Genomic DNA, 12,649 nt, shown 5'->3' with positions numbered 1-12,649 from the left:
GCAGAAGATACCTTTGTGATAATCACTGAGTGATTATGCAAGTCCCAATATGATATAAACATTGTTGCTTTATCAACCAAACTTCTGATCTCACCCAAACGGTCCTTGTTAGCTCAACAAAGTATGTTTCCCACGATCCTACATTGACTGGCATTTGTAACATTGCCCTTCTTAAGCCTGTTACCTGGGTCACTCCGTTTGCACTCTCTAAGTATTGGCACAATATTAGATTTCTTCTAGTCCTCTGGAAACTTACCAGTGTTCAAGGCATTAAAAATCAACACTAAATGCCCGGACAGTTCCTTGGCCACCTCTAGTTAAATTATTGGATGCAAGTTGTTCATATTCAATGTTTTTAAAATTATCAACTTTGTCATTTTGGAAAAGAAACTGATACAGCAGTATCATAGTAACATACGACTATACAGCTTGGCTTTTCCTCATATACAGAAGAGAAATGTTTCTTGAGCACTTCTGCTTTTTCTGCTTTGTTATTAAATATTCTACCATATCCACCCAGGAATAGACCAGCACAATGTTCAGGTTGTTTCGCTACCTTGACTATAAATTCTCTTTGTGTACTTGAGTTCTCATCCTTTTTCTATTCTTTCTAGCATCTGCACAATGTGGTGTTATAAATATACCTTTTCTCCATTTCTTATATAATAGTGATAATAAATACTCATTTCCCTTCCAAGCTGGGCTGTTCAAGAAGTTTTGCCTTTCTTCTTGAACATAATATTGTAGTTTTTGAGGGATAAAGAAAAATTCGGAGACTGGCTGTAGTGGGGCCAGCACACCATTCCCACTAAACTGCAAAGCTTATGAGGATAAGATGATCCATTTAGCTTTGCCAAGCCTGTTCGTGTTCTATCCAAGATCCTCCAGACATTAACCTGTCATTGCAAAGTTATTTGATAGTGATACTCCAAATAGAGCAACATCAACTTAAGATACTCAAAACTCATTTCATTTGTGACCTGAATCATATGTGCATTGCTATCTACAACAGTAAAGATTTACAAATATTAGACAACAGACATGAAAATTACCAGCGATGACACTTAGTCTGTACCTAAATCTTTTGTTACAAAAAAAATAAAAAATCAGCACCACCACGACTTACACTGATTAACTTCCAAACTTAGAAATAAGATATACCATCGGTCACGTCTGTGAGATGTACATCTCTCTGATGAATTTATAAAAAATGCATGCAACGCACTGGAATGGATGTGTCTTTGGCATTGGGATCTCAGTAGCTCAGTAAGTTCTTGCAACATCAGCAGTATTTCAAATGTGCAGATGTTCTAGCAGGATAAACAGGATACTACATACCAAAGGCTATTTTTATTCAAACTTCTTCAGATTTGGAGGTCTTCAGGTCCTCAAAATACCCTGCCATTTGGTTATTTAAACTGAGCTTCAGCCTTATATTAGTTACTCAGAATTGCAGATATTGGCCCCAAAATCACAAACCTCAGCAACAACCAACCTCAATCTATCTCCTAAATGTATATCCCACATGTTCTGTTTAAGTAGGGAAACACCTGATTTTGTCAGCAGGCTGCACTGGTGAGAGGAACAAAGGTGAAGAGACGCACTGTCAAATTGTTGTCCCCTCACTTGTTACTACAGAGAGAATGATTGCCTTGTGCTATCGCACTGGGGCATTTGTGAAGATAGTGGTAAATTTTATAAAGCTAATCCCACTAGTAATTTCCCCTATACTTTATTAATTGACCATATATATGGTGTGAAATTCAGCCATAAAACTGAGAGCTTGCTGGCTGAAGCAGTGCAGACCATTTACCAGAATGCCTTGGGAAGCTAAACAAACTTTCTTTCCATGCTGTGCTCATGGGAACATGAAGTTTTCTCTCACAGAGGTTAAAATATTTGAAAAGTGGAGCCCTATATAAAATTCTGTTTGTGCAGCTGAAGTTCTGACGCTGTTTACCTGAAATGTTTCTATAATTCCTAAACTTTTGAGTTTCAGGTTGGTGATTTGCGAGTAGCAGATTGCACTCTCCTGAACTAAATCTAACAAGCGCCACAAAGTGAAAATAAACTGGAGAGACTTGAAATAAAAATCACTTCAAGAAATCTAAGCACGGTGGGTTTTTTGTGTGTTGCTTTTTTTTTTTTTTCCTCCCACTTTAAGCCAACTAAACTCCCAACACATTCTGATCATCTCGCCACAGTGTGTCTGTGCTGGTGACAACTGATTCATGTGTACATTTACATATCCCCTCAGTGCCAGCAGCAGAATACAAAATGGGTCCTCCTGCTCTGGCAGATGACACAGCGCTGGCAAATCAGGAGGAGCTGTCAAAAACAGCTGTCCATTAAAAGAGTTTGCTGCAACAACTAAGAGCTGTTTGAAAATGCTAGGTGGTAGAATTTAATTGGAGTAGCAACTGTTCAAAATTAAGATTAAAAAGGACCAGTCGGTACGTGTGGGTTTCAGGTTTAGGGGGTGTTTTTATATATGGATATTTACATTTGGGATATGAACAATTAAGTCTGCTGATTTCTTCTGCCTTTTTCTGCGTATGCTCATGCTCCATCCCTTGGGTCAGAAAGTTCAGGCATGTCCATAATCGATCGGTTGTGCTTTAAGCACAGCAACTACCCACACTGGTACCCAGGCAGTTTTATTTTAGAGATACAGGGGAAAATGAGAAATTTCTGGTTTTTAAAAGCAGCCTGCCTGTGTGGGTGCAAACACTATTATGCTGCACTGCTGGTACATTATTAGCTGCCCATGTGGACAGAGGACGTGGTTGGTTTTCTGCAGTGGGAACAAGATTCAGGCACAGACGGCCCAAACATAGCTTCTAGCGAGTGTGTTTGATTACACCATGCACCCTATTTAAAGACCGCATTTGTCTCAGCACATAAAATTGCATGCACATAAATGAAAGGCTTTATGAAGTTTTCCCCATAGTATGAATATAGTCTTGGGAAAAGAGACCAGTGTAACAGTCCAGAAAATTTTGTTTTTCTCTAGGAGCTTGATACGAATGAGCTGGAGGCAATGCTAAGTCCTGGTCTGGCTTAGGTGGTGTCTGAGCTAGAAACTTGACTGGAATAAATGTAACAGAACTGAAGCACAGGCAAGCAAAACTGTTTGGCAAAAAATAGAGATCCTGCATATTCTCTCTAGCTTAGCTGAATATTTTGTTCACCAAAAACGTTTAAAAAAATACTGAAATGAAGTCAGTGTGTTTCATTTTGATAATGTCAAAACAAAATTATTTTAATTTTGCAACTTAAAAGGTTTAACATTTCAAATTTTATTTTTCTTCTTCAGAGAAAAATATCCAAAATCCCAGGAAAAAAGTTTTTTTTTGAGCACAAATAAGTGTTTCATTTTGGATTTTTTACCCTTCAGTAGGCTGTAGCACAGGCAGGCAGAAGATCTGCATTTAGTTCTTCATTTTGCCATGGAGTTCTCATCACAGTGCCTCGGGCACTGACTCTACTTATGAGCTTTAGCTTGACGCATCTGTAAGTGCGTGTCTAAAATGTTTCTAGTACTTTGATTACTTAGTACTTACTCTTTTACTGATAGAAGTAAAAATCTCCTTGTTGTTTCCTTTTTGAAAGCAAACACCACGGGGCACTAACTTTGTCCTCTCCATTGCAAGTTGATGGACTTGGTCTCGGGCAGTGAATCTAGAGAGACAATCAATAGGTAGTAATTACATAGCCTAGATTTTTTCCTACTTGAAATACATCTTAAGTACTTGAAATACATCTCAAACAATTTCAGAATGGCCATGGACATTCTGCAATAGCACTTTGTAAGCTTTAGTGCCCCTGAACTTTTTCCCTGGTTGTAACTTTTTAATATGTTGGCCCCCAGTTTGGGTTTGTTTGCTTTAAATAAAATCTGCTTGAAAATGTAAAACAAGCAAACAAAAATAACGCTGCAACAAATGAGGAAGAATGCAAGCACTAAAATTAAATTTCCCATTCTGAAAGAAAAAATAGAAGTTGAAAAGGCATTAGGCTCAGCTTCCCAGCGGAAACCTTACAGTAATGCCTGTGACTGCAAGTGTATAGCACAGTGTATGCAATACATTGCAACTAGAAGTAGCAGTGACAGCTGGTGGGTTAGTAAACAGATTTCATTTCAGTTTTTGTCTGAAAATTATACAAATTTTTTCTTTAATATGATTCTTTGCTACATCTTCTGTTTCCATTCAACGAAGAGGCCATTTCCAATTTGTATCCAAGCTCTGCTAAATATTTTATTGGACTTAACACACATAAATGAAACAAACAAAATTCATTCTGAAACACGTGAGTGAAGTTTGTAGTCTATTGGAATGATTAAAAAATAATAGAGTTTAGAAAAGGGTAGGAATAAAGGGAAAGCTTTTTAACAGCCTCACACACACACACCATTAAAACCTGACGCATCCTTTTAGGATGTTTTACTTGAAGAGAGATATATTTTTTCTCCATTTCTTTCTGAAATTTCCTTCTTGAAATTCCTCACATTCTCCCCCTTTTCTTCCCTAAACTGCATCAAAAGCCTCTGAACCGATGTATGTTTGAGGAAAAAAAAATACTTAAGGAAAAAAAAGCAGAAGAAAGGAAATCTAAAGTGATCCAAATAATATTACCTAATGACACAAAACCACAATGGTCTCTATATTTATTTGCATAGGTATGTTTTAAGAATTGTAGATCTGGAAATTACTCTAACCAAGTCCAGTGAGAGCAGATGGAAAAGGGAATTTAAAGGAGATAAAGAATGTACAAGTTAACTGTGATTTTTGTCCATAGGGAGCTTTAATATTAACACCTAGTAAGCGTGAAGCAAACTCATTACCGGATGCCCTCTTTTATACATGTTTCAGGATTGCGCCGTTCAATGCAAAGAACAGAGTGCTGTATCACTGCAGTGGAAACTCTCAGCCTTCCTTGAAACGATACTAAAACCTCTGCACACCAGGCCACTGAAAAGCTATTTGAACTAAGTAAAGCTGCCATGATGTTATCCGCAGGGCAAAATCCAAAAGCAATCTCTGGGTCCAGCCACATACAAAGGGGTCAACTGCACAGGCAACACTGATCTCAGCCAGAGCTAAGGCAGCTCTAAATACAAATGTAAATTGAGAAACAAAAAAGGGGAATATGAAGAAATGAGGGATCATTCTTAAATCAAAAGCTATGGCAGGTCACACTGCTCACTCATCTGTGTGTGCACTTCGTGATTCTCATTCAGTTCTTCTGGATTCTCAAACAAAGTGCGGAGTCCTAAAAATATTTGGAACTATTACAAAGCATAAATTATAAATGTGTCGAGAAAATGGAAAAAGGTGTCTTGGGCCTACTTAGAGCACAAAATGATCTCAACCATTATTCAACAATGATATGAAGATCTTTTATTTCATTTCTTCTTAACAGTTCCCTGTGTTTGCTATCATTTCTTGCCCAGCACCGTGTCAATAATTACTAAATTAGCAGGACGCCTGTACAATTTCAGCTCAAGTGTTATTACTGACAAGTCAAACAAAGAAAGCTGATCGAAAAGATGGGACTCCATCTCCTTATTTAAATGGACCGTGTTCACAGAAGAAGATTGAAACTCCTTTTTCTTCAAAGGAAGAAGGGAAGGGTATAGTTTACATTTTGTGCTGCTCAAGGACAGAGAGTCAGAGGAAATGCCTTTTTAATGTAAACCTCTTTTCATTTCCAAGGGACAAAAATGAAGGTTATTTAAAAGAATCATGCTTGGTGGAAGAAGTAATTATGTATTTTTTTTTTCAAATCTCAGAGGAATAATGCTTTTATATTTCCCTGAGATGACCCAATTCGCTTGTGATGTGCTCCCTTAAATGTAAGTGTGCTGACTTCTTTGAACCTCATTGTTTTTAGTGTCTAAAGAAGCTCCTCTTATACCACATTGTTGATTGATTTCGGCTCTGTACCAGTGCCCAAATATCCATAAAGCTATTGCTGGTTTATACAACCCACAAGTGAGAATGGTGTGTAATCTCTACTCCCGGATATCTCTGAAATGCTCACATGTAATGACATGTTCAAATTAATTCTTGGAAAAGTATTGCTCCGTTATACAGCATCTAAATTTGTAACTCATTTGGGCTGGAGAGAGAGATCGTCAGTCTTGAAAACACTAACAGATTTCCAAAACTGTGCAAATGCTTCTTAATATTTATTTGATGTTATCTCTCTGAGGTCATTTTTGGTGGAACAAATGTGAGCTCCCATTGGTCTGCCTAAATATGTGAAATACAATGCAGTCTTGTAACATTCCTCAGAGGTGTAATGTCTATACTCACTGTTTCATTTCTCTATGTTTTTTTAATACAAATCACCTACTTTGACACTGTTGAAAGTAGGATAGATTTTTAGGCAGCAACTATGAAAATGTAGAGGAAACAAACAAACAAAAAAAAACCTACAATCACTTAATGTAGTACAGCAGAAATGGAGACAAATTCCATCAGTCTTAGTCATCTAACTATTACTATGTGCTACTCCCCTAAATCTGGAATTTATTTAGTTGTTGTCACTTGTCATGTAAACAAGCCAACAGGGACTATTTAAATCTATAAAATTAGACACTCGGTTTTAGGCCCTTCCATGTTTTTTTGATTAGTCCTAGGAAAGATCCTGATCACTCACTGGCTCTCTGGGCACTGCCTTAAAGTAAACAAATAAACTATGATAAAGTTAACTACAGCATCTTACTGACATTTTTTAAACCTTAAAACTATTTTATTGGAATTTTTTTGGCAAAAGTTCTGAGTTGAGTTCTCACTTGCTCCAAAGCAAGTGACTTCTGTTCCCACAGAGATGATTCCAATTAGTCATTTCACTTGTATTACAACCTATTCTATTTCTCAATTCATAATCAGATGAATAACTTGTTCAATGTCTGTCATCTGCTACTTGCAATCCTACAATATCACAGGCTAGGGTACAATTATAAAAATGAAACCATTTTCTAGGCTAGAACTATTTAAAAGTCATATTCTGTTTAATCTGTCTGAAACTTACTTCTTTTTGTTAGATAGATCGTTCTCAAAGCTTTAATTTTCATGATGAGATTGAATACAGAAGACTTTTTTTTTTTCCCAAAACACAAGTGTTTCAAAAAAAATGTGAGCAACAGAAAGCAAAGAAACAGATTTTTACACAGATTTTTGGAAATGAGTAGGGATATTGCAGTAGACTTCACTTCAAAAAAGCACCAGTCCTTTTTAATGCTCAAGGTATTTTTGAGGCTAGCTGCAAAGTGATCTAGCAAAAATGCTAATGATTTATTCAATTATTTTCCTTTTATTCAAAATTATCTGGAATTCCCTTAGGAATGCCATATCAAAATTAATTATTATCTTTCAGTTTCTGAAGATGCCACAGGAAATGTAGAATGAAATAACAAAAGAAAAATAGATTCTGAATGAGACAAATTTTGAATTTTGACTTTATCACAAAGGGATATTCTGTGAAAATGAAAGAAAGCAGACATTTGAAAATACTTCTTGTAGTATTCAGAAATTAATCAGTGATGCTCTAGGCCACAAGATATCTACCGAGGACAAAAGTTTAGCAAGAGACAAAAAAAATGACTAAACACATATTATAAGTTTGATTCAATTACAGAAAATTAAGTACTTTAAGTGGTTCTTAATCTCCACAGAAAAAGGAAACAATTTTCCTTTGAAATGAAATGAGTAGATTATGATATATAGGCATAATCTAGGCATACTAGGGAGTTTCTTGCACTGTCTTGTAAAGCATCTGGTTCTGCTAGGTTCAGTCTATGGAAGCAGGTGGAACTGGTCTGATCCTCCATCAGTGCATTCAATCCTACCCAAACAGGGCCACATCTGGGGCAACATGCAGCTACACCTCAGTAATGAGTAACATTACACAAGGAGAATTGAAATACACGTTCCACTGTACTGTTTGAAAATATTGGCAGAAAAGGTATAGCTATCCAAACTGGATTTAGAAGTGAAGAATTAATACCCACATTTGGAAAAAAAAAAATATCGAGACAGTTTTGCATGAGATTCATGTAAAATCATTCTAGGCAGTGAGAAAATGGATGTCTGCTTAACCATCTGTATTATTATTCCAGGAGAAATGTTCTCCTTATTCATACATTCCCAGTCCATGCAGGAAGGAAATGATGATTGCTCATTCTAGGATGGATTTTCTTTCAAGCAGAACTGTGATGGTGTTTACTTTGGCAGGGAATAAATTTAGTGCTAGTTAAAACCTTTTTTGTTGACTTTTACACTCATTACATGCTGTTGCAGCAAATCTTGAAAATTATTAATAGTAATCCAAATAGCCAAATGTTTTTTAAAATCACTGTTTGTTGCCTTTGAATCAAGTAATCAGATCTTCCTATTTAGAGAACTGCAATACTGAAGAAAAGTATGGTATTCTGAGGAACTAGTTCATTACAGTGTATTTTGCAATATTAATACTGCATAAGGACGCTAAGAGTCTGGTATAAAGGTTTAAAGAAACTTGATGGATTTCATAGCTTATCTCTACAGTATTATTTTTTATCAGCAAGATTCCTGAGGGAATGTTCATAACTTCAGACACATCACAGCAACAGTGCAATGTCAACAATTACTTCCAACGTGCAATCTGTTTGGCCAAGATTTATCTCCCCTGCATGAGGCAGCTAGCTCAAGTACCTACCGTAAAAGCTTTGCTACCCTATAAGTAACTAAATAGGTGTTGGAGGGAAACAGGAATGTCATAAGGACAATTCAGATCACAGACAGACTAAATTGCATCCTTAAGGTGCCTCTCTCACTCCATTGACTACATGGAGAGCCACAGGAGAGTGTATCCTTAAGTACCTTACTTAAGTGCCTAAAGTTAGGTCAAATAAATCTGGGTCTTGTGTGTGAAAATATTTTTATATATACAGCCCTGACTCACGTTTACATATTGGCCTCAAGACACTGTACACTAGACAAGCATCTTACATGGTTTCAACGTGCACTCTCAGTACCTTGGCCCATTATTACGTACATTTTCTTCCCACTACAAGTGGAGTGAAAAAGAGAGGGTTTAATGAAAATGGCAGTTTGTTCAACAGTATTTAATTCAAGACAATCAGCTTCGTATATATATAGGGGGATTCTCCAGAGTGCTCAGTGTGTGTCTAATTCTGCTCCTGCTAAAATAATGTTATATCTAGAGGTCTACCAGAATTCCATGTTAAACTCTCAATAAGTACAATTCCATGGTGACTACTGAACAGGTGACCTTGCTAAGTGATCAGATGTTCCTGTTTGGCCTTCCTTCAACATCTATGAAATTCTGTAGTAAACTTACGTGCACACATAGAAATGCATGCAAGCGTGCATGAACATTATTGCCTTAGTGAATTTTAGACACAAAGTAGTTTCTTCTGACAATGATAACCCACAGGAGGCAATTGAATCTTTTAAGTATCCCCTTCTGGAGCTCTCTCGTAAACACCATGCCCAAGGAGAAAGCGCTGTATCACACTAGAGTTTACAGGAATGTGATCACCGACAGTTTTCAGAGCAGGCACAGGTCTCCACACCTGGTGTTCTGATTCCAGCATCCACACAGCTGCGCATCCAAGTGTCTGCCACCCCTGAAAGTCTCCAGCCATGAAGAGTGGACTCCTGTGTTTAATATTCTGGCTTTCTCCTTCACAGTAACTCATAGCTTCCTGCCTTTCCGTAGGAAAATGATTATTTAATTGCAAGACCCTAACTTAGAACTAGTTTGTAGGGAGGACATAAATAGTACATAACGAAAAAACAAACCCAACGCGATGGTCTCAGTGCCCGATGTTATATGGAATGAAGTCCTCATATGTGCTCCAGGTCCAGAAATGCAAAGCTGGACTTACAGTGGAAGGAGTTTTTAAAAAAGAGCAATTTTGCAGGTTCATCTTCAGGCAACAAGAACAATGCCACAGCTCTCTGGGGGCTGGTGCATCTTCTATGAAATTATTCTTTGGAATGGGTATGGTTCTGGTCATTTTGTAAAAAGATGATTGCTCATTTGAAAGGGACTGAAGGCTGGGACCTTCAGCTCATGATCTGACATGGCTTCCAGAAGCCATGCCAGATGACACCTGCTGAGGTCCTGGCACACCAAATTTTAAATGGATGTACAAGTTTCTCTCCCCAATACCAAATGCTATGATGTCTACATCAAACACTCAATTATGTGTGGGCTGCTTCTAAACAAAAGTTTTCCTAATTGTTTCAGATACACCATCTGTTTCTGATCAAAACCATGGCGAAACAGCAAACCCTTATAAACATCATCCTAGATTTCTCTTTTGAATGAAATAAGCTTAGTACTGAGGGGTATAATTTCAAAGAGCTCCAAGCTGCTGTTGTTATCCAAATGTATGTGCAGCTCTTGGGCCTTCCTAGTTGAGGGATCTCAAGGGAATGGCTTTCATGCTAAGGTTTTTTTTTGTTTGTTTGTTTGTTTTTCACCTATGGGGAAGAAACCTTAAAGATACCCTTTGCCAGCTGCTTTTTGTTGTTGTTGTTTCTAGAGAAAGTTAAGCAGAAGTGGCTATGGATTTCTTTATTATTTTCATATAAAAACAATCTCAAGATTGATGGTTACATAGATGTCAATAAATATTTCAGCTGAAATCCTCAGCGTGCTTTTTCTTTTTCTAAGGGCATCTCTTCCCTTCTAGATACAAGTTTTGTCTTTAACTTCAGGATGTTTCTTAATATACTGACCACAATAGTGTTTACATTCCCCAAGCAGGGCTCCCTGCTTAGCCCATTCTTCTACTCAGAAATATACTTCAGTGTAGCTGGCATGAGACAATAAAAGAAAACTTCCCTTGGACCAACACCAACACATTTCAACAAAGCTTTTGATCAAAGTGCAAAGAAAGAAATGAGAAACAAGAAAGGCAACAGTTGCAACAGCTCAACAGCTATTGTGGATTTTTTTTAGGGAAGCAGAAACCATCCTTAAAGAAACTATACGGTGGCTTTAAAGTGTGAGCAGCATTTCAACAAAATACCAAGTACAAAACTTTCATCAAGGAAGTTTAACCATTTCTGTCAGTTTAGGGGTCAAAGAGGCAAGATGACAGTACAACCCGGGGGAAAAGGCTTCCTCTGTAGGAGGTGAAGAGCAGGTGAAAAGGAGGAATGCTTCTGGTTCCAGAAGTCTGGGTACCATGAGTACAGTCCAGCAGCGTGGGTTTGTTTTATACAAAATATGTGACTGTCAGTATGACAATATAGGCAAAAGCTTTCTCCTGGTTATTCTTGCAAGGATGAATTGATCATAGCTGAGTAACTCCAGATGTAATAATGTGGAATCTGTCCCATTACTTATTTCAACCTGAACTTAATGGATGGAAAGAAAATCCTTTGAATTGCAATAATGAAAGAATAAAGAAAAAACAATGTGGCTACGGCTTAAAAACACCAACACTGATCACAATCCTGGTAATGAAACAGTGTTTACTGGCCATGATATTTTTATTTTCACTTAATCCCAAAGATTTCCTGTGTGTAATTGCTTTGGAAGTTACAGCTCTAAGGCACGACACATTTTTGTGACGGTAACATCAACGTGTAGAGATAAACATTAGCGCTCAGTGTCAAGCACACTTGAGTTTTTCAATACACTTGGAAGAAGATACTCATAAAGGCTCATCACAATGGCATGGAGGACTAATATTCCAGACAATTAGGCTTTCTGCTTCAAATGGGACAATTCAAATGCGGATGTCTTTAAAGCACATTTTCATCCCCTTTATGGCTCACAGGAGGAAAAGAGATGCCTTTTTTGTTTATAAAATGTAGGGCTTAAAACTGTCTGAACAGATGCTGGAGATCATAATGTCTCAGTTTCACTGTTGCAGACACCACCACTTGGTCATCTCATGCCCCTTCTCACTAAATCTCATATAAATATGATTATGACTTAAATTGTTATGGTTTGTGGAGGGTTATTGGGATATAGAAAGCGTAAAGCTGGAATCAGCCATCTAAAAATCTTCCCTTTCCCTTCATGACATTTTCTTTAAAACTTACAAAATCTATGCTTGCTAAATAAAAGTGAAGGTCTTTGCCACCTGAATCTAAATTGAATATAATTGGGTACTTGTATGTCAAAGCACTCAGAGCCATAAATCCAAGTACCAGCACATCAATAGGAAGGCAATTGGGTCACAAGATAACCTATAGTATATATGATATATCTTCTTAAGGCTGTTCTCAGAATCCAAGGAATTCTTTTGTTAGGCACTGAGTGGATGTCTCTTATTAAGGGGGTGTTTATAATGGTGGACAATGCAATACAGATATAGAGCCTACAGTAGTCTTCCATCAAAGGTAGAGAGACACCTAATAGCCTAAAATAAATCCCTGCAATACTTCAATAGCAGAACATTTGAGCAATTTTTAAACATAGTCGTGGGTATCAGAAATGTATCTGAACCTAATGGAGAGCACAAAGGTAAAGGAGACCTTGAAACGATCAAAACCCACTTGTCAATGTAATTATGCAGACAATTTCTAACATTTACTTTTCATGCCTAAACTAGTTAAGAAGCCTTAGCCAACACAAGAAGGATCCCTGGCCTAGTGATATGGACAGAGGATTT

General features: G+C 37.3%; 1 long non-coding RNA gene across 1 annotated transcript in view; it reads right to left on the bottom strand.

Moving 5' to 3' along the window:
* LOC118172334 overlaps positions 1-12,649 on the bottom strand; it is a 435,816-nt gene that overhangs the window by 34,170 nt on the left and 388,997 nt on the right. The window contains exon 4 of the long non-coding RNA XR_004753648.1: positions 3,564-3,681. This is a non-coding gene — a long non-coding RNA (uncharacterized LOC118172334). The remainder of the gene's footprint in view (positions 1-3,563; positions 3,682-12,649) is intronic.

Source organism: Oxyura jamaicensis, chromosome 10, assembly GCF_011077185.1.
Source record: "Oxyura jamaicensis isolate SHBP4307 breed ruddy duck chromosome 10, BPBGC_Ojam_1.0, whole genome shotgun sequence".
Classification (NCBI taxonomy): domain Eukaryota; kingdom Metazoa; phylum Chordata; class Aves; order Anseriformes; family Anatidae; genus Oxyura; species Oxyura jamaicensis.
The sequence above is the reverse complement of the archived record's forward strand: the minus strand, read 5'-3'. Positions and strand labels throughout refer to the sequence as shown.